The sequence below is a fragment of the Erinaceus europaeus genome, chromosome 17, assembly GCF_950295315.1.
Source record: "Erinaceus europaeus chromosome 17, mEriEur2.1, whole genome shotgun sequence".
In the NCBI taxonomy this organism is placed as follows: Eukaryota; Metazoa; Chordata; class Mammalia; order Eulipotyphla; family Erinaceidae; genus Erinaceus; species Erinaceus europaeus.
In genome coordinates, this window is record NC_080178.1 from 53,581,547 (window position 1) to 53,608,978 (window position 27,432).

Sequence of the window (27,432 nt, forward strand, 5' to 3'; positions counted from 1 at the left end):
TGAAGCTTCCTACTGCAGGTGAGGACTGGGGGCTTGAACTTGGATCAGGTCCTTGAGCATGATAACCTGTATGATCTACTGGCCATGCCACCATATGACCCCCATATATTAGTGCTTTAAACATTTACTATATCTGCCCCAGGTCTTTGTTAGCTTCTTCTGTGGAGAATGGCTGAAACTGTGGCTCACAAAGGTGCTCTGTCCTAGTCCAGCTAGCACTTGCTGGTTAAATTATTTAGAATGCCCCTTACATGTTTCATTCAATTTTTTTTTTTTGCCACCAGTGTTCTTGCTGGGACTCAATGCCTACATGACATATGTGTGTGTATGTGTGTGTATGTATATGTATATATATGTATATATGTATATATATATGATAGAAGTCAAGAGACAGAGAGATTAAAAGTGAGAGAGATAGAAAGAGGAGAGACAACATAACACCGCTCCATTGCTTGTGAAGCTTCCCTCTTGTAGGTGCTCCCATGTGGTGTGCAGAGGCTCGAACATGCATCCTTGTACACAGTCACAGATATATGCAGTCATGTAATACTCATCTCCCTGGATGTGGTCATGGTCTCCAAGGTCTAGACCAGGGAGCAGTGGTTTAGCAAAGCCCCAGCACTCTCTCCCAGGTCACAGTGAAGCCTGAATCACCAGACAGTGGAGCCCCAGTGGTACTCTGGCAGCAAGTGGTCCTGTGTGAGGGAGCCAGTCCCAGCCACTCAGTCTCAGGGCGGAACATACCTTGGATGTCATCACTGAACATGCAGTACTTGTCTTGGTACTTGTTTAGCAGACAGAAGGCAGTGACATTGGTGAAGTCCTCAAACTGGACGAGGCAGTGCATTCCGTATCTGAGTTAGACGTCAGTGAGAATATAGGCTATTATGCAAGAGGTCCTAGGTTTGAACCCCAGCCACTACATGGGTACCTGTCAATGGGGGTTGGGGGGGCTTCACAAGTAGTGGACCAGTGCTGTGGTTTCTCTTCTCCTCTATGTGTCTTTCCTCTCTATCTCTCTGTCAGTCACCCTTTATCTAGAGGAAAGAAAGTAATGGCATCTGGGAGCGGTGGAGCTGTGCAGACACTGAGCCCCAGCAATGAGTTGAAAGGGTGAGATACCGAAAGGAATAGAGAGCTAGAGGTGGGGAGACACCTCCACAGCACTGCTCCTCTGCACAGGAAGTGTCTCCTCTGCAGGTGCTCACACAAAGTGGCCTGCAGTTCAAACCACGGTTCTCTGGCCTCGTAACATATGCACTCTACCAGACAACACACCTAGTTCCCGGTCACTGTCTATTTTTTGTTGGGGGTGGGGGCATGAAACAGAAAGAAACAGCACCAGGCATAAAGTGCCCCTGATGTTGTGATGCTCCCAGGTGGTGCTGGGGCTTGAACCCAGCACTTGCAGCTACTCCCAGCTCCTTGAAGAGTCCCTGAAGAGACACTGAGACATGCAGTTCATTCAGTTCCTCATCCTGTGTCAGGGGGCTCTGCCCCAAGAGAAGCCAGAGCACTGTGGGCAGCACTGGCTTATTTAGGCCAGAAGACAGCCTCTCTGGGCATTCCTGGATGACAATCCTCTGGCTTTTCTCCATACATCCACCACACTCCTGCCCCTTTGAGCTTCAGCCTCCTGTGTGCTCCTCAGCATATTCATCTCTTCAGGGACATTTTCAGCTCCTTTTGCAGGATCTATCTTTTTGGCACCAGATGTGTGTGTGTGTGTGTGTGTGTGTGTGTGTGTGTGTGTGTGTGTGTGTGTGTGTGTCTGGCTGCTGGGGGAAGACAGAGTGAAGAACTCACTGGCCTTAGCTGGGCTCCCCTGGGTAGGCCTCCCACTGAGTGAGGGCACCCTCATTCCAGGGCAGAGATGTCCCCTCATCAATCTCACAGCCAGTATCCACAGGACCTGCTTACTCACACAGCCTGGCCCTCAGGTAGGGGTGAGGCATCCTGAATTCTAGAACCTTCTGTGGGAAGGACACATTTCCCCTCCACTCAAAACATCCTGAAGCCTGCCTCCAGTCAGAACAGCTCAGGCCTGTAGGTTTTCCTTTTTGGACTTCAGATGCTGGGTTCCCTCCCCCATGGGCCTCAGTAACCACACACCCCCACACCCCACTCACACTCACCACTGATGGTCCTGATTGTCTCTGAGTTTAGAGGTGAGGCAGAGTCTTCTTCCCTTGCCTTCCATGCACCCCTCTCCCTACCCCAGTTTGTCCTCGGAGCCACTTCCTGCCCCACCCCATCCTAGTGGCTTGTGTTGCTCACTTGTGGGTGACTGCCTGCATGAACTCCTCCAGCAGCTGGTCATAATCCTCCCCAAGCACACTCTCCTGCTGCAGGCTGATGTACAGGGTGTCCCCCAGCAGCTCCTGGGGCAGCCAGACAGACTGACGGACGAATCAGGAGCCCAGCATAGTGGGAAAGATGGACATGGGGCTGGGAGGTGATTGTCTGTGCTGAAGGGCTCTGGGGGCTAAGCTTCCAGCGAATCAGGAGCCCAGCATAGTGGGAAAGATGGACATGGGGCTGGGAGGTGATTGTCTGTGCTGAAGGGCTCTGGGGGCTAAGCTTCCAGCCTAGGGGGCTCCTCTGCACCTCCAGGCCAGCTCAGTTATTTGTTTCTTTGTTTAAATTTTGACACAGGGTTGGTCCTGGAACTCGGTGCCTGCACAACAAAATTGCTGGTTCAAGCAGCCAAATGTTTTACTTGCTTTTTATAATTTATAACTTTATTTATTTATTATTGGTTAGAGACAGACAGAAATTGAGAAGGGAGAGGGAGCTAGAGAAGGGAAGATACACATGCAGAGAGACACATGCAGCTTTCCTTCACTACTTGTGATATTTTGCCCCTGTAGGTGGGGACCAGGGGCTTGAAGCCACATCCTTGCACACTGCAGTGTGTGTGCATAACCAGGTACACCACTGCATGGCCCCACCCACCCTCAATTATTTCTCTTTAGATACAGGTTGAAAGGCATAGAGGGAGACAGAGAGGAGAGACAGACAGAAGAGAGACACTGAGGCACTGCTCCTAGTTTCCTCCCCTCCAAGCTGGAAGACCACCATGAGCATTTGAAATTGGGTCGTTACTTACACATGATAACATGTGTGCCATACTGGGTGAACTATCTTCTGGTCCCTACTTCTTTTTTTTTCTTTCTTTCTTCTTAAGTCTCTTTACTTCTTCCCTTCCCTTCCCTTCCCTTCCCTTCCCCTTCCTTCCTTCCATCCTTTCTTCCATCTTTCTTTTCTTTCTTTCTTTCTTTCTTTCTTTCTTTCTTTCTTTCTTTCTTTCTTTCTTTCTTTCTTTCTCCCTCCCCTTCAACATTGCTTAGCTCTGGTTTATGATGGGATTGGGGGTTGAAACTTTGACCTCAGAGCCTCAGGTAGGAAAGTGTTTCTGTTGACCTACACAATATCCCCAGTCTGATATTTCTAAGAATTTTTCCTAAGAAGATAATCGAGATGGAAAATAAACACCAATCTGTAGATGCTGAGTGCTGGAACCAGGTTTCTATTTGCCAGGAGATGAGAAATTTCCTGAGTCCAGTTGTGGGAGGGCAGTTCCTTATGGAACTGTGGATACACTCAACTCTCACTCACCAAGCCAATCAAATGACACCCTTGGAGCAGAGAGGCAAGGGAGACAACTTGATGGTAATAAAAAAAAAAGTCCCATGCCTGTGGCTCAAAGGTCGCAGGTTCAATCCTCAGCATCACCAATAAGCCATAGCTGATTGGTGCCCTGGTAAAGTAGCCAGAAAGACAAACAAACAAAGCAATGACACAGTAGGACAAAAGCTAACTTGGGAAAGAACTCAGAATACACATGATCTTGAGAACAGCTGGATTCCAGTGGCTTTGCAGGGAAAAAGCAGCTTTGGTCTTAGGATGTAGGATGACTTTGGTGGAAAAATACTGAAGAAAAGAGCCTAGAATGGAAACCACTATTCTACTTTCACCACTTCTCTTCATGTTCTCCATGACTAGCTTTCTGGAGCCAGGCCTTAGGCATGTGCAATTTCATTGCCCCACCAACTTTGTCAGATAGAGAAAGAGTGAGAGACAGAGAGGAAAGAGGAGGAGGAGGAGCAGGAGGAGGAGGAGGAAGAGGAGGAGGAGGAGGAGAAGGAGGAGGAAGAGGAGGAGGAGGAGGAGGAGGAGGAGGAGGAGGAGGAGGAGGAGGAGAGACTCCAAGGCACCTGAATTTTCCCTGAAGCCAAGCACCCCTGTGTGGTGTGGGGACTCACATGTAGGCCAGGCCCTTGTCCTACTTGGCCTGGCTTTTTCTCCTGCTTCCTTTTAATTTTGTCTTATTAGTGACTTAATAGTGTGCTACAAAATTATAGGATAATAGGGGTCTAATTCTATACTATCCCTACCATCAGAGTTCTGTGTTTCCATCCCCCTCCATCAGAAACCACCATAGTTCTGAGGTTGTAGGTGTGGGTTGAGTATATATTGGTGCCCCTCTCCCTCTCCCTCTCCCTCTCCCTGTCCCTCTCCCTCTCCCTCTCCCTCTCTCTCTCTCTCTGCCTGTGTGTGTGAATTTTTATCTCTTTTGCCCATTTTTATTCATTTCTATGACTCTGTCTTCACTTTCTACGTCATAGCTACACCTATCACTACTTCTGAATGCCCTTCCTTCTTTTCCCTCTTCTCTCTCAGATAAGCAAAACAGTACCTGACATCCTCTGATTTTCCTGATTCTCTTCTCTCTCAGTGATGGTTTAGAAACAAAGACTGTTGGTGAAAACATTTTAGATCCCAGGATAATAGGGGTTTAGTCTCCTCTGGTTATCTTCCTCTAACATTTCCCCCCTTTGGGAGTATGGGACAAAATTCCTTTATTATTATTTTTTGTCATTATTTATTTACTCGAGATAGCCATAAATTGAGAAGTTAGAGGAGATATCAAGGGAGAGAGGAGAGACACCTGGAAAACTGCTTCACCACTTGCAAAGCTTTCCGTATGCAAGTGGGGACTGGGGGCTCAAACCTGGGTCCTCAAGCACTGTAACGTGTGCACTCAACCAGGTGTACCACCACCCGGTCCCTGGACATAAATTCTTTTTAGGGTGCAGAACAAAGGAGTTCTGGTTTCTGTGATTGCTTGTTGCAGGACATGTATGTTGCCTGACCTGGCATCTCTGTCTCTATACTTCTCTCTCTCTATCTATCTATCTCTCTCTCTCTATCTCTCTCTCTCTCTCCTCCTGTGTTGTCCATGAAAAGGAGGTTCCCTGAGGCAGAAGCATCCCTGCTGTCCTCAGGGCCTTGTGCCGTGGGTTGGGGTCATTACCTGGTTTTTGGTATCCACATCCAACATCACAGGCAGGCACTGCTGTGAGTTGACTCTCCTGGACACTGTGTATAGCACCAGCTTGCCCACTTGGATGCCCATGACGTAGCAGTCCAGGTCCCCCAGGCCAAGGGTGCGTTCCCCATCTGTCACCACCACAGCCTGCAAGACAGGGGGCGTGCTCCTGCAGTGGTCCTCCTCTGCATGCCAGCCTACCTAAGTCAGCATAGGCCCCTGTCCCCTTGACTCCCCTTTACTGGGTGGTGGTAGCTGCAGGCTCAGTGGAGGAAACCCATCTGCCATCATCCTTCAGAGAAACCAAGGTTACCCTGCACCAGGATCTGGGTTCAAATCCTCAGCCCCTGCTATACCTGGAGGCCTTATTCTGACCCACTCTCCCTCTGTCAGGATTGCTGTGCATAGCTATGACAGGTGTGGGAGCCAGGCCTTATACAAGTTTGTTGACTCTTCCTTTTGGTGATGCAATGGCTTCCTTTCTGGTCCAGGCTGAGAGGACCCAGTCCAGCACAGAGCAACAGCACAGAAGAGAAGAACCCTACCTTAATGTCATCCTCAGGCCATGAGTTGAGCATGGTGGCAATGTGGCCCTTGTCATGATTGGTGATGAACAGCCCACTAGGAGAGACACAGCCACAGTCACCAGAGGGTGCCAGAGCCCAGGCATGCACATCACCAGGCTCTGTCCTCAGGCCTGGCTAGAGGTTGTTATTTAGGAAGCCACATCCTGAGTGCAAACCTCCTCCCACTAGACTGTCTATTCTGTGGGGCCAGAAAACGCCTGTCTTCTCACCGGTGCCACCCCCAGAGCCTACCCTACCATCATTCTCCACAGGGCACTTGTGAGCTTGTTGGACCCAGGACACTCACATACACACAAGTGTACAGGTCTGCATCTTATGTTTTTGTATTCAGCTTTTTCAGTGAATAGAGCCCCTGGACATATGATCAGAGTCACCTAAAAATGAGGATGGCATAGGATAAATTGTGCCAGAGGCATGACCTAGCAGTCCATAAGTGAGGGTGGAAGAGAGTTACTTTTGCTAGAGAGTGATACCATAGCCAGATATTTTCTGCTAACTTCCTGGGGGACTGGATCCAGCTAACAGGCATGTGGAAACACTAATCCTAGTCATCTTACTTGGAAATTGGGGTTTTGCAGACACATTCAAGGTAAGAGGAGCTATCATCTAGTCTGTTGTTTGTCTCCCGAGAAGAGGGAAAGAGAGAGTCACACAGGGAGAAATGGACATGTGGTTATGGTGGCAGACTGGGTGAATGCAGCAGAATCCACAAACTAAGGAGGAACTAGGCTTGCTTGTGAAGTTCAGAAATTATAGAGGTAAGACAGGACTCCCCCCAACCCCCCCTGCTCCCGCCATAGTTTTTAGAAAGAGCATGGCCCTGTAACACCTTCATCCCAGGTACAAACATCCAGCAGTGGGATGAGACATTTCTCTGTTTGAAGGCAGAAGTTTCTGATGTATTTTTTAGAACCAATATGCTGAGGACTCAATCTCAGGGGCTCATGCATGTGCTCTGCCTCTGAGACAGCTCTGCAGTCCATCCCCCACCACAAACAATTTTCCTGGGAGAAATAATGTTTTACAGTATTGGCATATGAGGACAGTTTCTTATATTCTTGTAATAGGTGGAGATCTCGAGGGCCAATAGACATGTGAATAAACATTCAGTCACTGATCGGAGAAATGCAAGTAAGAACAACAAAGAGATGCCAGCTGTGAGGATGTCAGACATCAGAAAGGACAGAAACACCAAGTGCAGGCAAGGGGATGGGGAGAGGGGAAGCCTTCCTATAGCCGGGGGGGGGGGGTGGTGGAAGTTGGTCCAACCCCTGGGAGAAGCAGTCTGGAGATTCTTTTTACTACTATTATCTTTTCCTTTTATTAATCATTCATATGCTCATAAAGTTGAGTCTCCACCAATGCATCTTGATGTGAAGATCCTACAAAATTTTACCAATGAAGGTGACTGTGACAGAGCCCACAGCTCACAGCTCTGGCTATTTGGCTTTATTTATAGAACATGTTCTGGACATCTTTTAAAAATTGTATTATTTATTTATTGAGTGGGGGCAGAAAGAAATTGAGAGAGAAGACAGAGATGAAGAGAGAAAGAACCACCTGCAACACTGCTTTTCCTTTTCTGAGCTTTCCCCCTTCAGGTGGTGTGTGTGTGTGTGTGTGTGTGTGTGTGTGTGTGTGTGTGTGTGTACACACCAAGGGCTTGAAGTGGGTCCTTGTGTATTGTAACTATTCTTCTCTGTCAAATGCACCACAGCCTGGTGCTAATCCTTGACATCTATAGATCAACACATCTCTCTTTTCTTTTCCTTTTTGTAGTTTTCTTTCTTCTTCTTTTTTTTCTTTTTTTTTTTTTACTTTTTTAAATGTCTTTATTGGGCAATTAATGTTTTACATTCAACAGTAAATACAATAGTTTTACATGCATAATATCCCCCATTTTCCCATATAACAATACAACCCCCACCAGGTCCTCTGTCATCCTTCTTGGACCTGTATTCTCTCCACCCACCCACCCCAGAGTCTTTTACTTTGGTGTGATATACCGATTCCATTTCAGCTTCTACTTGTGTTTTCTTTTCTGATCTTGTTTTTCAACTTCTTCCTGATAGTGAGATCATCCCATATTCACCCTTCTGTTTCTGATTTATTTCACTTATCATGAATTTTTCAAGGTCCATCCACGATCAGTTGAAAACGGTGAAGTCACCATTTTTCACACCTGAGTAATATATATATATATATATACCACAACTTGCTCAGCCACTCATCTGTTGTTGGACACCTGGGTTGCTTCCAGGTTTTGGCTATTACAAATTGTGCTGCTAAGAACATATGTGTACACAGATCTTTATGGAGGGGTGTTTTGACTTCCTTAGGATATATCCCCAGGAGAGGAATTGCAGGTCCATTTCTAGCCTTCTGATAGTTCTCCAGACTGTTCTCCACAGAGGCTGGACCAATTGACATTCCCACCAGCAATATAGGATGGTTCCTTTGACCCCACATCCTCTCCAGCATTTGCTGCTGTTACCTTTTCAGATCTATGACATTCTCCCAGGAGTGAAGTGGTATCTTGTTGTTGTCTTTATTTGCCTTTCTATGACTATCAGAGACTTGGAGCATTATTTCATGTGTTTCTTGGCCTTTTGGATCTCTTCTGTGGTGAATATTCTGTCTAACATCCAGATGGTCCTTGATCTACTTGGAAGATGTTTTTCTATTTGGTGACATATAGTGGTTCAGTTTCATTCTTCTGCATGTTTCAACCCATGTTTTCTAACACCATTTGCTTACTCTGCTTTCCCCAAATAATAGTCTGGGCCCCTTTGTCAAAGATTAGAAGTCCATAGGTGTGGGGGCTCACTTCTGGGCTCTCAGTTCTATTCCACTGGTCAGTGTGTCTATTCATGTTCCAGTACCAAGCAGTTTTGATGACAGTGGCTCTATAATACAATCTGAGATCTGGGACTCTAATGCCTCCAAATCTATTCTTTTTTCTCAAGATTTTTTGGCAATTCTAGGTCTTTCCGGGTTCCAGGTAAACATTTGTAGCATTTGTTGTATTCTCCTAAAAAGGTGCTTGGGATCTTCATGGGGCTAGCATTAAATTTCTAGATGGCTCTGGGTAGTATATTAATTTTGATGATGTGAATTCTTCCAACCCATGAACATGGCATATCCTTCCACTTCTTTGTGTCTTTTTCAATTTCCTTGAGTAGTGATTCATAATTTTTAGTACACAAGTCTTTCACTTCTTTGGTTACGTTTACTCCTAGATATTTTATTGTTTTGTTGCTATAGTAAAAGGAATTGATTTTTGGATTTCAATTTATTCTATCTTAGTGTTTGCATAAAGAAATGCCACTGACTTTTGAATGTTAATTTTGTAGCCTGACACCTTACTGTGTTGCCTGATTATTTCCAAAAGCTTCTTGCTGGATTTTTTAGGTTTTTCTGTGTATACTATCATGGTATCTGCAAATAGGGAGAGTTTGATTTCTTCTCTTCCAATCTGTATCCCTTTAATTCCTTGCTCCTGCCTGATTTCTATGGCAAGAACTTTCAACACTATGTTGAATAGTAATGGTGATAGTGGGCATCCCTGTCTAGTACCTGATCTGAATGCAAATGCTTCCAGTTTTTCACCATTGAGTATAATACTGGCTGTAGTTTTGCTATATATAGACTCCACTATCTTCAGGAATTTTCCATCTATTCCCATTTTTTGTAGTGTTTTGACCCTACAGGGCTGATGGATTTTGTCAAAATCTTTTTCTGCATCTATTGTTATGACCATGTGGTTTTTTGGTCTTGCTTTTGTTGATGTGGTGGATCACATTGATTGATTTACATATATTAAACCAACCTTGCATGCCTGGGATAAACCCCACTTGGTCATGATGAACAATCTTTTGATATACTGCTGAATCCAGTTCGCTAGAATATTGTTCAATATTTTAGCATCTATGCTCATCAGAGATATTGGTCTGTAGTTTTCTTTTTTGGTTGTGTCCCTGTCTGATTTTTGTATCAGAGTGATGCTGGCTTCATAGAAGCTGGCGGGGAGTATTCCAGTGTCTTCAATCTTCTGGAATACTTTCAAAAGTAGAGGTGTTAGTTCTTCTTTGAAGGTTTCATAGAATTCATTTGTAAAACCACCTGGTCCAGGACTTTTATTTTTGGGAATGTTTTTGATAACTGTTTCAAATTCACTAGCTGTGATGGGCCTGTTCGTGTTATCTACTTCCTTTTTACTAAGTTTTGGAAGTTGCTAGGTATGTAGGAAATCATTCATTTCTTCGAGGTTCTCTAGTTTGGTGGCATATAGTTGTTCATAGAAGCCTCTCATGATATGTAGAATTTCTGCGGTGTCTGTTGTGATATCTCCTCTTTCATTTATGATCTGATTTATTTGGGTCTTCTCCCTTTTATGTTTTGTGAGTCTGGCTAAAGAATTGTCGATTTTGTTCACTCTTTCGAAGAACCAACATTTACTTTTGTTGATCTTTTGTATGGTTTTCTTATTCTCAATGTTATTTATTTCTGCCCTAAGTTTAGTGATTTCTGTCCTTCTGGTTGCTTTAGGATTCCTTTGTTGTTCTTCTTCTAGGTCTTTAAGATGTGCAATCAGGCTGTTTATTTGTGCTTCGTCTTGTTTCCTAATGTGTGTTTGTATAGCTATGAACTTCCCTCTCAGTACTGCCTTAGCTGTGTCCCAAATATTTTGATAGCTTGTGTCTTCATTTTCATTGAAGTCTCAAAACATTTTGATTTCTTCCTTTATTTCCTCTTTGACCCAGAAGTTGTCAAGAAGTGTAATTTTGGGACTATTACTAATTATTTTGTTGATTGTTAAGTGTTAGTTTAATTCTACTGTGGTCTGTGAAGATGCTTGGGATAGTTTTAAAGCTCTTGAATTTGTTAATGCTGTCTTTGTGGCCTAACATATGGTCTATCCTTGAGAATGACCGATGTGGATTTGAGTAAAATGTGTATTCCATTTTCTTGGATGAATGACTCTGACAATGTCCAATAGTTCTAGCTTATCTATCTCTTCATTTAGCTCCCTTATGTCTTTATTGATTTTATGCCTGGATGATCTATCAAGTTGAGAGAGTGAGGTGTTGAAGTCTCCTACTATGATTGTGTTGCTGTTAATATATTGCTGTGGCTCTTTCAGTAGACATTTGATGTATTTAGATAACTTCTCATTGGGTGCATAGATGTTAATAATTGTTAAGTCCTCTTGATTGATTGATCATCTGAACATTAAGTAGTCTCCATTCCTATCTTTTTTAATAGTATCTATTTTGGAGTCTATCATGTCAGATATGAGAATAGCTGTTCCTGCCCTTTTTTGTGGGCCATTGGCTTGAATGATAGTTTTCCATCCTTTCACTTTAAGTCTGTCTTTGTCTTGTTGAGTTAGGTGGGTTTCCTGTAGACATCATATTGTTGGGTTTTATTTTCTAATTCATCTTCCTACTCTGTGTCTTTCAATAGGTGACTTCAGGTCATTGGAATTTATTGATATCAAAGATTGAAGATATGGTAATGCCGTTCTTGTAGAGTTTTAGAATGCTCTGATATATGTCCTATTTATGGTGATCTGATTGTTTATAGGAGACCTTTCATAACTTCTTTCAGGGCAGGCTTGGTGATAGTTGATTCCTTCAACTGTTGCTTGTCTGAGAAGGTTTTGATGCCTCCATCTAGTCTGAATGACAGCATAGCAGGATATAGTATTCTTGCTTGAAAGCCTTTCTCATTGAGCACTCAATAGATATCTTGCCATTCTCTTCTGGCCTGTAGTGTTTTGTGGAGAAGTCTGCTGCTAATCTTATGGGTTTTCCTCTGTAGGTGACTCTTTGTTTTTCTTTTGCAGCCTTCAGGATCCTTTCTTTATCCTTATTCCTTTCCATTCTAAGTATGATGTGTGTTGTTGTCTTTAAGTCTGGGTTAATTCTGTTTGGGACCATCTGGGCTTCTTGAATCTTTATGTCTTTGATATTGTCTATACTAGAGAAGTTTTCAGCTACTATGGTCTGAAGAATACTTTCTTCCTCTCCCTCTCTGTCTCCCTCTAGTAAGCCAATAATTCATATATTGTTTTTTTGAAGTCATCCCATAGGTCTCTGTTGTTGTTTTCAGCATCTCTTAATCTCTTTTTGAGATGTTTTACTTCTTTTTTAGTTGTCTCTATTTCATCCTTGATCATGCTGATTCTGTCTTCAGCCTCATTCATTCTACTCTCTGCCCTCTACTGTTTTCTGGAGTTCATCTGTTTTGTTACTCTGTTCTTATATTGTTTTAGCTTGTTCAGCTACTTGAGTTCTTAGCTCAGTGATTTCAGCTCTCAGCTCTCTTATAACCTTGAGATAATTAGTGTTTTCTCCCAGAGTCTCATTTTTTGTTCCTGTATTTCTGATCACTATTCTTTCAAAGTCTTTACTCACTCCTGTGATTATTTCTTTAGCTAGTGTTTGGATGTTGAACTCATTATTTTGTGCTTCACCCTTTGGGGGGCTTATTTAGCTGGACTCTTGTCCTGGTTTGTTTCTCCAATATTTCTTCTTGTTGATTTAACCATTTAATATATTATTTTATGAGTTCCCTGTCTCAGTACTTTTCAAATTACTGTTCAATATTGCCTGGACTGACTTGTGTCTAGGTTAGTTAACTAAAGGGGTCATAGTAGTGGAAGTTAATAGTTGTTCCAACAGTATTTTAATCCCTGAATTGGAGCTCAGTGGTTTAAAAGCCTCTTTTTTTTTTCTTCCATGTAGGCTATGTGAGCCTGAGGGCTTTTAAACTACAAGTAGGCTTCTTAGCTTAATCACTGACTCCTGACCAAGAGATAAAGCATGGTGTGGCAGAGATAATCCAGAGGTTATGCAAAGAGACTTTCACAGAGTCTCCATTATACCACCGAGGTATAGGTCTTCTCCTGAGTTTTCTGGTTAGTTTCTGTCCACCAGTGTCCTTCCCTGCCACTGCTCCAGATTCTTAGGGCAGTAGCAATGGACACTCAGAGTTGCATTTGGTGAGTCTCCGGGAAGTCCTCTCCTCTCTTCAGCTGTCCCCTTGTTGGTGGAACAGACTGGAGGTGGTGTCTCAACTGATAAACTGCTGGACTGTTACCAGTCACTTAATCTCTCCCTAGGCTCCTCTCTGTCACCAGCCACACATGTTTGCACTAACTGGTGATTTGATGGGTTCCTGTAGTCATTCTAGTCCTGTCTTGTTTCGGTCCCAGATGGTCTTCTTTGGTATTCCTAGATGATCTGGGAGAGGAGAGGAGAGAAAGAGATCTGCTACTGCTCGAACCCCCACCTCTGGAAGTCTCTATTCTTCTTTTTATTAATAGCATATTGTCTACAGAAAACAATAATGACCATTAAAAAAGAAAAATCTTGAAAATCTTGGCACCTATATGTGAGTCTTGCAGGGTGTTTTGTTCAAATGATGCCCCCTATGTTTGTGGTTTTGATTTTTAAAAAATATTTATTTATTTATTCCTTTTGTTGCCCTTGTTTTGTAATTGTTGTTGTTATTATGGCGTTGCACTTGGAAAGGACAGAAATAAATGGAGGAGGAGAAGACAGAGGGGGAGAGATATATAGACACCCAAAGACCTGCTTTACTGCCTGTGAAGCAACTCCCCCACAGGTGGGGGGACAGGGGCTCGAACCATGATCCTTTTGCTGGTCCTTGAGCTTTGCACCATGTGCGCTTAACCCACTGCACTACCAACTGTCTCCTTCTGATTAAAAGTTTAAATTGGGGTTGGTTGTTGGTGTAGACAGTTGAGCAGACACACTTAAAGGGTGCTTTTTTCTTTTTTCTTTATATTGTTATTCATTTATTGTGTCATGTGCACTTAACCCACTTCACTAGTGCCCGGCCACCTGTTATATATTCATTATTGGATAGAGACAGAGACATTGAGAGGGGAGGTAGAAAGAGACAGATACCTACAGCCCGGCTTCACCAGTCATGAGGCTTCCCCCTACAAATAGGGACCAGGGGTTTGATCCTGGGTCCTTGCACACTGTAATGTGTGTGCATAATGAAGTGTGCCACTGCCTGGTCCCTTGGACATTTTTTCTTTTAATGCCACCAGGGTTATCGCTGGAGCTCAGTGTTGGCTCTATGAATCTACCCCTCTCAGTGGCCATTTGTTCTTTTAACTTTTCCTGTTGTATTCAATATGACAGAGAGAAATTGAGATGGGGTAGGGAGGTACAGATGGAGAGAGAAAGAGACACAAGGACCTGTTTCAAGTCCATGGTACTCACTTGCAAGGGGAACTTCACAGCTGTGGCACAGTGCTACAAATATCTCTCTTCCTCTCTCCTTCTCTGTATCTCCCTCTCCTCTCCTCTCAATTTCTCTCTGTCCATTTTTCAGGGAGGCCTTATCAAGACTGACTTAGAAAGAGCATCAAATAACCCACAATGGGACATAAGCCACAGATGAGCAGGTATCTTGCCTTTATCTAAGTGTCTTTCTCTCTATCTCCCAGTAAAATAAAATAAATATGAAAAATAAAAGCTATTAGCGGCAGCTGCATTTCTCTCCTCTCCTTGTTCAACTAGTAACGTCAAATAAGACTAGCAGGGATGGCAACAAGACAGGGCTAGAACTACTTTGGGAGCCCACCAAATCTCCAGAGCATCCAGAGGCCACAACTCTGCCGAGACCTCCAGCTCTCCCAGTTGATAAACTTCTCTAAATGACAAGGAATATCAAAAATCACCAGAGACTGCAACAAGACGAGGCTGGGACTACTTTGGGAGCCCAGCAAGACACGCGTGAGTGAAAACACATGTGGCTCATGGACAGAGAGGACACTAGAGAGAGATTCCTGAGCTACTGGTAACAGTCTGGCAGTTTTCCAGTTGAGGAGCCACCTCCAGTTTGTTTTACCAACAAAAAGACTGATGAATGGAGGAGAGGATGCCCCTAGACTCACCAAATACAACTGTGAGTCTCCATTTGCTACTGCCCTTCAGAGGCTGTAGTAGCAGCCTGGAGGGGGTGGGGGGTGGGGGGGAGGGGTTGCTGTGCTGACAACAAGGGGCAGAGAAGTGACCAGGAAACTCAGGAGGTCTACACCCTGGTAGTCTAGCACTGGGACTGTATAGTGGGAACCTTTCCATATTGTTATCCTTATGAGAACATACTGAATAATTGCTACAGAATCTACAGACTATAAAGGAGACTTGTGTAGAAACTCACAGGGTCCAGCAGTACTGCCTGACTTGGCAGCGAAGCTGGATTGAGTCCAGAAATTTGAATCTGTGGGGTGTGGGAGTCTCTTTGCATAACCACTGTGCTATCTCTTTCCCACCCTGCTTTTTCTCTTAGTCAGGAGAGAGTAATTAAGCTAAAAAAATCTATTTGTAGGTAAAGCCCCTAAGAGAAGAAGTCAAACTCTCCCTATTTGCAGACAACATGATAGTATATACATAGAAAAACCTATGGAATCCAGCAAGAAGCTTTTGGAAATCATCAGGCAATACAGTAAGGTTTCAGGCTACAAAATTAACATTCAAAAGTCAGTGGCATTCCTCTATGCAAACACTAAGTTAGAAGAAGCTGAAATCCAGAAATAAATTCTTTTTATTACACAACAACAACTAATAAAATATCTAGGAATAAGCCTAACCAAAGAAGTGAAAGATCTGTATACTGAAAATTGTGAATGAATACTCAAGGAACTTGAAGAATACACAAAGCAGTGGAAAGATATCCCATGTTCATGGGTTGGAAGAATTCACATCATCAAAATTTATATACTACCCCCAGAGTCATATACAAATTTAATGCTATCCCCATCAAGATCCCAACCACAGTTTTAGGATAATAGACCAAATGCTTACAAATGTTTATCTGGAACCAAAAGAGACCTAGAATTGCCAAAACAACAGAGAAGAAAGAACAGAACTGGAGGCATCACACTCCCAGATCTCAAATTGTATTATAGGATCATTGTCCTCGAAACTGCTTGGCACTGGAACATGAATAGACACACTGACCTGTGGAATAGAATTGAGAACCCACCACACATCATGGACAACTAATCCTTGATAAAAGTGTCCAGACTATTAAATGGAAAAACAGAGTCTCTTCAACAAATGGTGTTATAAAAAATGGGTTGAAACATGCAGAATAATGAAACTGAACCACTGTATTTCACCAAATACAAAAGTAAATTCCAAGTGGATCAAAGACTTGGATGTTAGACCACAAACTATCAGATACTTAGAAAATATTGGCAGAACTCTTTTCTGCATAACTTTTAAAGTCATCTTCAATGAAACAAATCCAATTACAAAGAATACTAAGGCAAGTATAAACCTATGAGACTGCATTAAATTAAAAAGCTTCTGCATAGCAAAAGAAACAAAAACCCAAACCAAGAGACCCTTCACAGAATGGGAGAATATCCTTACATGTCATACTTCAGACAAGAGTTTAATAACCAAAATATATAAAGAGCATGCCAAACTCAACAATAAGAAAACAACCCATCTAAAAATGGGGAGAGGTCATGGACAGAATATTCACCACAGAAGAGATCCAAAAGGCTGAGAAATACATAAAAAAAATGCTCCAAGTCTCTGATTGTCAGAGAAATGCAAATAAAGACAACCATCAGATACCACTTCACTCCTGTAAGAATGTCCTACATCAGAAAAGGTAGCAGCAACAAATGTTGCAGAGATTTTGGGGTCAAAGGAACCTTCCTGCACGGCTGGTGAGATTGTAAATTGGTCCTACCTCTGTGGAGAGCAGTCTAGAGAACTCTCAGAAGGCTAGAAATGGAACTACCCTATGATCCTGCAATTCCTCTCCTGGGGATATATCTTAAGGAACCCAACACACCCATCTGAAAGGATTTGTGTACACATATGATTTAAGCAGCACAATTTGTAATAGCCAAAACCTGGAAGCAACCCAGGTGTCCAACAGCAGATGAGTGGCTGAGCAAGTTGTGATATATATGCACAGTGGAATATTACTCAGCTACTAAAAATGGTAATTTCACCTTTTTCAGCCCATCTGGGATGGAGCTTGAAGAAATCATGTTAAGTAAAATAAGGCAGAAACAAAAGGATGACTATGGGATAATCTCACTCTCACGCAGAAGTTGAATAACAAGATCAGAAGAGAAAACACCAGTAGAACCTGAACTGAAGTTGGTATATTACACCAAAATAAAAGACTCAGGGTTGGGTGGCGGGGACAGTGAAGGTCCTGGAAAAGGATGACAGATCATATTGTGTGGGTTATATTGTTATTTGGAAAACAGAAAAGTGTTTTGCATGTACAAACTATTGTATTTACAGTCGACTGTAAAACATTAATCTCACAGTAAATAAATATATAAATAAAAATATGGAGCTAGAGGATACAGTGCAGGAGTTTTTCTCAGTGCTGTGACACTTTCACAAGGTTTCAGCAGAAAGGAAGGCAGGCACTCCACACAATGATCTGTCTTTTTAGCCCAGGATGTGAATGTGTATACTCTCTTCCCTGATCCAGATTTCTAGTCCTTTTTCCAACTAAGACACCATTCTCCTAGACAATAACTTAAGTCACCTGCATGTTAGATGTCAAACTCAGGGAATAACTAGTAGGCTCATCTGCCCCTTGGAATACACTTAAAACAGACCTACTAGCATTTTCCAAACAGATAACCCAAATATTCATCTGCAATATTCTTGTCTTTAGGTTCGTGATTAGTCAACAATGTTTTCTGCCTTATATCTTAACTGTTCTTCAGACACCAGGTTCCAGACACTATCATGATGCCAACCTGACTTCCTTGGGCAGACAACCCCACCAATGTGTCGTGGAGCCCCACCTCCCCAGATCTTCACACCACTAGGGGAAGAGAGAGACAAGCTGAGAGTATGGATCAACCTGTAAATGCCCATGTTCAGCAGGTTAGCAATTACAGAAGACAGACCTCCCACTATCTACACCCCATAATGATCTTGGGTCCATACACCTAGAGGGATAAAAAATAGGGAAGCTTTGAAGGGACGGGATTGGATAAGGAGTTCTTGCAGTGGGAATTATACAGAATTAAACCACTTTTATCCAATGGTCTTGCCAATTCTTCCATTTTATAAATAAATAATAATAAAGCAAAACTAAAAAAACACATAGAGATAGAGCATAGAGTACAGAAGTTTCTCTCAGTGATGTGACACTCACATGGGTTCAGCAGAAGGTAAGGCAGGCACCCCACCCAGTGAGCTGTCTTTTTAGCCTAGGATGTGAATGTGTATAACACAATTTTTCATTACTATTTTACTTAATTATTCAATAGATAAAGAAATTGAGGACAGAGAGGGAGAGAAAAAAAGAGATAACTGCAGCACTGCTTCACCACTCATGAAGCTTCCCCTATTGCAGTTGAGGACCTGTGGCTTGAGCCTGGGTCCTTCCACATTATAACAAATGCTCAACCACTGCTCGTCCCTTCAATATAACAACATTTTTACTTTCCTGTTCTCCATATCTGACTGACTGCCTTATATGCTGGTAAGAATTATAATGTTCACCTCTAGCCAAGTGGACTAGTCCAACCTGTTTTTTACACCACCACTGCTGGAACAAACAACTAGAGCATACATGGAAAAACACCAGCATGGAAACAAGGTTGGAACTCAGGTAAACTAAGGACAAAAGAACAAGCTCAGGTTGTAGTCAGTGAAGTGGGAGAGACTTTCACAACAAAGGTAACAATCGATCCCCTGCTCAGTTCCACATGCTCCCAGCAGGTCTGCACTGCTCTGGCCATTCATTCACCCTGATGAATGTTCAGCAGGGCCACCTGCCTGGAACAGCCAGAGGTTCTCTCCAATGGTCCACCGGGCCCAACAGAAAAGGCTAAAAACTCCAGAAAGAAAAAGCTAAAAACCCCACATGTGCAGACAGTTGAAAGCAGGGAAAGAAAACCACCTATAATGATGGGACAAGACAACAGTAGAAAAACCCTTTATTCCGAATGTTCCAATGAAGACTTCATAGGAACAGGCCTAAGCACGTTCACCAAACCGAGATTTACTGCAGAGGACACCTACAAATTCAGAGAAACGACAGAGCGATTCCTAACTGATCAGAGGAACTAAGAGTACATTCACTGAGCTACCAAATAAAACAAAAAGTTCAATAAAAGGAGAAAAAAACAGGGTTAGAAAGCATAATGGTTATGCATAGAGACTCTCATGCCTGAGGCTCCAAAGTTGCAGGTTCATTTCGCCACATGACCACAAGCCAGAGCTGAGCAGTGTTCTGGTTTAAAAATAAATAAACAAATAACTTTGGATGGGTGAAAGATTTAGAATAGAGTACATGTGACCATGTTTGAGGACTGGGGTTCAAGCCCTTAGCCCCCACCTGTGGGGGGAGCTTCACAAGTTGTGGTGCAGGGTTCCAAGTATCTCTCCTCCTTATCTATATGTCTCTCATCTTTTATCAAGAAAAGAAAAGATGGTGGGTAGGAGTGATAGCTCTTTTCTGCAGTCAGCAATAACCTTAAATGGGGGAGTCCAGTGGTAGCACAGCAGGTTAAGCATGTGGTGTGAAGTGCAAGGACCAGCATAAAGATCCAAGTTCCAGCCCGTCTCCCCACCTGGAGAAGAGTCGCCTCACAGAAGGTGAAGTAGGTCTACAGGTGTCTGCCTTTCTCTCCCCCTCTGTCTTCCCCTCCTCTCTTCATTTCTCTCTGTCCTATATAACAACAACATCAACAAAAATAACTACAACAACAATAAAAAACAAGGACAACAAAAGGGAAAATATATACTAAAAAATTAAAAAATAATAATAACCTTAATTGCAAGAGAGGGAGAAGAAGAAGGAGGAGGAGGAGGAGGAGGAGGAGGAGGAGGAGGAGGAGGAGGAGGAGGAGGAGGAGGAGAAGAAGAAGAAGAAGAAGAAGAAGAAGAAGAAGAAGAAGAAGAAGAAGAAGAAGAAGAAGAAGAAGAAGAAGGAAGAAGGAGGAGGAGGAGGGGAAGGGGAAGGAGAAGGAGGAGAAGACAAAGGTCTTTTAGGTTTCAAAAATACAATTAACAAATGGGAAATGAATTATTTTAGGGCCTTCCATTCTAATGCTCCATGACTTCCTCCATTACTCTACTTGGTGAGCATGTACTCTGTTTGTGTTTTCTGTAGAACCAAGCACACTGTACCTTTTTTACATCTCTCTACACACTGCATGACAAGAATGATCCATTATCCACAGTCATTAAGTACCCTTTCTCCAGGCCTCCTATACCATTTTCTTTAAAGGGTATTTTAATCCAGGGATCCAGTTTCACTTCTAGGAGATTATTTTACAGAAAAACAGTGCTACAAAATATGTACAAAGACATATGTAAGAATACTTATTGCAGCATTGCTGGTGAAACACTAAGAGAATATTAGCCCCCACCCCAAATTTCCAGCAGTTTGAACTAGTTGAATGAGGTATGGTGCTGCTCTTCAAAGTATGACTGTTTAGTGCCCACAAATCAGTGGGTTGCCTGAACAACATACTAAACTTCTTGTAACCCAGTCTCTTGAAACAAGAGATATCAATAGCACGACAAAAGGTTGATTTTTAAAGATGACATAGCTAGTACACAGGAAATGTTTGCAAAGGCACATTGCACAGAGTCAGTATCTATTACCTTTTCCTTCATCCCTCAGTCATGATCCCACTATTATTACTAGGTGGTTTCTTTGACTCTAACCTAAGCGAGAGTCTTGAGGCTATCCAAGATAAGAGTTTTCTTCAGACACCAATGTGAATAGAGTCTTGCTCAAATATTTGCCTACCAGAAGGTAAAAAAGAAAAAAATTGAAACCCCCTCTAGTGTGCCTATCACCCATCTCAACATTTATTTACTTCCTTATTTATTTAAATATATTTTTAACTTTTCTTTTTTAATTTTCTCCCTTTTGATGACCTTTTAATTATTTTCCTTTTGTTGCCTTTGTTGTTTATTGTTGTTATTATTATTTGTGTTGTCATTGCTATCACTGTTGTTGGATAGGACAGAGAGAGAAATAGAGAGAGGAGGGGAAGACAGAGAGGGGGAGACAAAGACAGAAACCTGCAGACCTGCTTTACAGTCTGTGAAGCGAAGCCCCTGCAGGTAGAGAGCCTGGAGCTCAAACGTGGAACCAGAGTGGAGCCTGGAGCTCAAACGTGGGACCAGGATCCTGATGTTGGTGGGTATGTTTTCTACCAGGTGTGCTTAACCTGCTGCACTACCACCCTGCTCCCTATTTAAGTACTTATCAATGACAAAGAACCAGAACATCACTCCGCCACATGTTGGAGTGCCCAATCCTGTATGCTACCCAATCTACTTGATCTTCAAGACTTTCCAAAAATAAGCCTATCATGCCATCCTAAAAGCTTCCCCTCTACTTGAAGGTGCAGCAGATGTTACTAGTTTATGATTCTAACTACTAACAAACACAGTTGTCATTCTCCCACTTTTATCCCATTCAAGTCTACTGAACACTTGAGAATCATTATCTTTCATAGACCGTTTCTGACAGTGCACTGTTTGTTTTCTTCGAATCCTGCTTCTGTGACTTGAATATCCCCAAAACAGTCACTACTTTAAAGCACACATGCTAAGAAAGAGTAGATATTCTTGAGGAATAAGATAAACCACACAGTCTTAACCACAAGAGCATGTCCTTTCTTCTTCTGGAACTTAAATATAAACTCCCAAGTATTTTCCCCCAGCTTTCACTATATAGAGACAGTTTAAAAATTAAGGTATATAGCTTCCCAGGTGGCGAAGCAGGTCTGCAGGTGTCTATCTTTCTCTCCGCCTCTCTGTCTTCCCCTCCTCTCTCCATTTCTCTCTGTCGTATCCAACAATAACAGTGACATCAATAACAACAACAACTACAGCAACAATAAAAAGACAACAAGGGCAACAACAGGGAAAATAAATAAAATTTTTTAAAAACTCAAGGTATAACCAACAGACATATAGTGCCTAAACCACATTACCAGTAACTTATTACACTTCCTGGTAGTTCCAAAATCAAAACAAAAACTAATGTTAACTGTTAACATCTCCTGATATGTGCTAATCCAAAGCAAAGAATGTACTTCCAAATCAAAGAATCTATAAGACTCTTTATAAACTCCCAATTATTAATTATTTAATTAATAATTATTTAATTATTTGTACTGAGTTTTTAATTAAATGTCTCATCCATATTAGGAAGAAGAGACTCATCTAAAGACAAAATAGAAAAAGATTCATTTAGGGGCCAGATGGTGGCACACCTGGTTGAGCTCACATGTTACAGTGCTCAAGGACTGAGGTTCGAGTCCCTGGTCTCCACCTGTAGGGGGAAAGCTTTGCAAGTAGTGATGCCGGGCTGCAGGTGTCGCTCTTTCTCTCTCTATCTCTAACTCTCCCCTCCCTCTTGATTTCTGGTTGTCTCTATCCAATACATTAAGATAATGAAAAAAAATAGAAAATGATTGATTTAAATATCCCAAAGTCTCTAGCTACCAAATCATACCTGAGAGAAAATATGTGCAAAAAAGGGAAAACAATAATAGTAAGTGGCATATTTTTGTTGGAGCTAGAAAGGGAGAGAAAGTGGGCCTGGGAAGGTACCTCCTTGGTCATATGATGCACTCAGATTCGAGATCTGTCCCAAGCACTAAGGGAAGCTTCAGAGAGTGCTGTGGGGTCTGTCTGTCTCTCACTTTCTCCTCTCCACCTCCTCCTCCACTTTGTTTCTGCCCTGCTCTTTCTGTCAGCGAAAAAGATAAAAAGAAAGTTGTCAGAGAATGGTGAAATCCCAGAAATAAGCAATACAAAAAAACAGTATGGTACTAAACTGGAAAATATAAAATGAAAGGTTTACTATTTCAAAACAGGAAGAGAGAGCCAGACCGATCCCACAGCAGCAGTAGCTGAAGCTTCCCTCAGTGCTGTGGGGCAGAATTCGAATCTGAGTGAATCATATGGCAAAGCAGGTACGTTCCCAGGCCCACCTATCCCAGTTTTTTGTTAGTTTGCTTTTGGTTTTGCCTCCAGGGTTATAGCTGGGGATCAGTGCTGGCACTACAAACTGGCTGCGCCTGGTGGCCATCTTTTGTCCATTGTTGCTGCTGTTATTGTTGTCAGAGGAGCGGAAGGTAGAGAAGAGGAGAGAAAGACAGAAATTTGCAGATCTGCTTCAGGGCTTGCAAAGCAACCCCCCTGCAAGGAACTGAACTGGGATTAGTGTGCGTGTCCTTGTGCTTCACACTATGTGTGCTTAATCTGGTGTGCTAGCACCTGCCCCCCATCCTAGTTTTGAATCATCATTCCCAGACTATTACTACATCAGTCTGAAAATGTAATTCAGGAGCTGGGTGGTGGCACACCAGTAGAGTGCCTATGACAGTGCAGAAGGGTCTGTGTTCAAGCCTCTGTTCCCCAGCTGCTGCAGGGAGGGAAGCATCATGAGTGATGAAGCAGTGCTGCAGATGCTAGTGCTGAAGATGTTCCCTCCCCCCTCTTCTCTATCTCTCCCTTCCCTCTCAGTTTCTGTCTCTATACAACAAATAAATAAATGAAAGAGTAAAGATGTGAGTGCAGATGTAAAAATAAAGATGCAATTTCATCAAACTTTGAGCTGTGTGAGTATCATAGCCAATGAGCTTTATCAGAGTTTAACTACCATTAACTAGAAAAGAAAATCATCATAAAATTCCTTTTCAGAATCCAAGTGTTACAAATAACCTTCTCAGTCAAACTGAAAGTCACAGTAGATTAATTCAGGACCTGCTACCAACTGCAATTCTATCAACAGAGCTTCTTGACCCATGACAACTAACACGTTCAGTGCAGAGTTAAGAAACATACACATCAGGGGCTCTGTGGTGGCACATGACCATACACAAGGACCCAGGTTCAAGTTCTCAGTCCTAAACTGCAGGGGGCAGAGGAGTAGTAAGGCAGAGATGCAGGTGTCTTTCTTCCCCCCTCAGAATTTCTCTCTGTCCTACCAAATATAAGAAAACTAAAATAAAGCAAAAAAAAAAAAAAAGAAGAAGAAGAAGAAAAAGAAAAAGAAAGAAAGCAGACACTGTATTACTGAGTCTCCTTGCATAAAAATTCCTAAAATACTGGTATCTCCCTTTAAAAAAAAGGGAAAAATGTGTAAATGGTCCAACAGACCCTGAAAGTATACCAGAGGCTATGAATACATGTCCATACATAACATATACCCATGATTTTATATTAATACTTTAAAAGATTTATTATTTTTGGAGGATGTTCAATGGAAATCAACTCTATTTCTGTACTTTTCTTTAAAAAAAAGCTAAATAATCCATTTATTAGTAAGATAGAGGCTATGGGGGAATAGAGGAAGACAGAGAGAGAACCATAGCATCACTCTGGCATGAGATGCCAAGGCTTGAACTCAAAATTACTTGCATGAGAGTCTAGTTGCTCAACTTAAAAAAAAAAAAAACTGACATACAGGGTGGATGTAGATAGCAAGATGGTTATGCAAAGAGACTCTCATACCTGAAGCTCTGAAGTTCCAGGTTCAATCCCCCTCACCACCATAAGCCAGAGCTGGGCAGTGCACTGGTGTGGTGTTTCTCTCTCTATCTCTCTCAAAAATAAAATGAATAAAATATTTAAAAACCTGACATATATTTATTCTCTCCCCCCACTTTTTTCTCGACAAAGAGGTAAAAAGGCAAAGAAAGTGAAGGAGACCAGAGCACTGGAGTTTCCTTCAAAGGAGTGGGGGCTGGGATCAAACCTGGGCCATGCAAAAGGCAATGCAGTGCATTATCTGAGTGAGCTATTTCATTGTCTGCTCCTATTCAGTATACATCCATTAATCAGGAAAATCCCTTTACAAAGACTACATTTTGAGTGGTTTTCCCCAGGGGCAGAAGGTGTTAATATGAGGAGCAAAGGAAGTCTTTTCCTAAGAAAACAGTTCACCAATTAGGAGACTGTTTCAATGTTCCGTTCTGTCCTGATTGAAGACCTGAAAGTTTGAAGATGGCACTTGGCTTCCCATTCATGAAAAATCTCAGGAGCTGCCAGACAGAGATAGAGGAGAAAGCCAGACACCTACAGACCTGCTTCACCAGTCGCAGAACATTCCCCACGGGGGGGGGGGGGGTTGGGGGGGGCACATTCTTGGTCCTTGAGCATGGTGCTTTGTGCACTTAACCAGGTGCGCCACCACCGGGTCCCCACTTTACTTACTTTTTAAAGTTATTCTTAACTCCTCTTAGAAAATGTCACCTAAGTTTCTATAACGTTTACAGAACATCTGTAAGCTCTAATAGCAAGTATAATCAATTACGATCAGTACACTATGTATAACCTTGGTTAATCTAATAGTCCATGTATACCAGTAAAGTGTAAACCTTAGTGATCTAAAATAAGTCTTTAACTTTAAGAGATCACTGAGTGAAGGAAATCTTTAAATAAAAAACATATTTGTAAGTATCCAAGGAGGCTGTGAAACAGCTAACTCGGATAGTACAGAGCTTTGCCGTGCGCAAGACCCAGGTTCGAGGCCAGGCCCAGCACATTGGAGGAAGCCGGGCTGCTGTGATCCTTAACACCATTCAACAAAGCAACTGCAACATTGAACAGCAGCAATAAAGCAGAATTCTGGGACACTTCCAGGTGGCTTCGAAGAAGGCAAGCCAGGCTGCACCTCCAGATTATTCCTGACCATTTCAGGGGGTGACCTTGCCCGTGTCATACAATCTAGAATGGCAGGCATCCTCTCTGGGGCCCTTACAAGGAGCCTTGCTACTTACCTACACAGGCAACGGGGGGTTGGGGGCTGGGGTTGGGTGGGGGTTGGAACCTCAGTCCCAGCTCCAGGAGAGGGCAGCAAGCAATGGTCCAAGATGTGCCTGCAGTGACCTGGCTCCAGGCCGGGCATTGCTTGCTCCCCAACCAGCCTGGGTTCATGCCCTAGCCCATCCTCACCAGTCTCCCAGCCACTAAGCAGCTGAACATGGCAGTGACCCTGTGCCAGCCTGCAGGCAGCCGGAACCATCGACAAGTCATGGGGATGCCAGGCCAGGCAGGGAGGGACCTTGTCCAGCAGATGCTGGAAGTTCAAGGGCCCAGGCTCTAGCGCTTCACCACCTGCTGGAGGCCATTTCCTTTTTCTTGCAGAGGAGGACATCAGCCAGAAGGACGCTCCCAACTCTTTATATAGGACCAAATATTGGAGCCTGGATCCAAGTACTAATCCAAATACCCCTTGTATTTCTTTATGCTACACAATATTTCAGTACTCAGTGGCACAATAAAAAAGTCTTAGAGTCTCAGATGTGAGGTCCTATGTTCAGTTTCATCAATGCGTGTGTCTGAGTAACTCCCTATTTTCACATTAATAAATCTTTAAAAAGAAGTGCAGGGCCACAGGTGATGGCGCACCTAGGTAAGAGCCCACATTATAGTGCACAAGGAACCTGGTTCAAGCCTTTGGAACCACTTGCAGCAGGGAAAGCTTCAGAGTGGTGAAGCAGGGCTGTAGGTTTCTGTCTTTTTCTGTGTCTGCCCTTGCCTCACAATTTCTGCCTCTAGCCAAATATAAATTGTTAATATATTAATATAATGAATTTAAACAATATAAAGTTTATTAGAGCATTACAAAAGCCTGGGACATATATTTAGATATGGAAAATAAACGATTATCATCAGGGGTTAAGAGTACACTAGCTCCATAAAGTCTGAGTATAGTTATAAAAAGGTTAGTCCCATAAGATAAACCATTATCAGCTGAGGTAAAAGTTGCTCATGGCTCTAGAGGGGTCTAAAACTTTACCGGCTAGCAGAGTCACACGTGTTCTGTTCCCGAGAGAAGTAGCGATGGTGGCTACCTGGAGCACCTCTGCCAAAATGAAGCTGTGACCAAAGAGAGCAACCTGGTCCAAGTCTGTGACTTTTTCTTTTTTTAATTTTTTACTTATTAAAAAGAAAATATTGAGAAATCATAGGATAAGAGGGGTACAGATTCACACAATTCCCACCACCAGAACTCTGTATCCCATCCCCTCCCCTGATAACTTTCCTATTCTTTAACCCACTGGGAGTATGGACCCAAGGTCATCGTAGAATGCAGAAAGTGGAAGGTCTGTCTTCAGTAGTTGCTTCGTTGCTGAGCGTGGGCGTTGACAGGTCGATCTGTACTTCCAGTCTGCCTCTCTCTTTCCTTAGTGGGGAAGGGTTATGGGGAATTGGATCTCCAAGGCAAATTGGTAGGGTTGTCTGTCCACAGAAATCTGGTCGCATCCTGATAGCATGTGGAACCAGGTAGCTGAAAAGAGAGTTGACATACAAAGCCAAACAAATTGTTGACAAATCATGGACCTGAAGGCTGGAATAGTGCAGTTGAAGTGTTGGGAGGGGGGTCCTCCATTTTATAGATAGCTAGTAGGCTTATGTTAGTTATATTTCAAAGGGCCTTTAGATATACTAGTTATTTTTGTTTGTTTGTTTGTTTTAGCCTGAGCCTGAA

General features: G+C 42.8%; 1 pseudogene; it reads left to right on the top strand.

Moving 5' to 3' along the window:
- LOC132533795 (NADP-dependent malic enzyme, mitochondrial-like) overlaps positions 1 to 27,432 on the top strand; it is a 321,330-nt pseudogene that overhangs the window by 282,554 nt on the left and 11,344 nt on the right.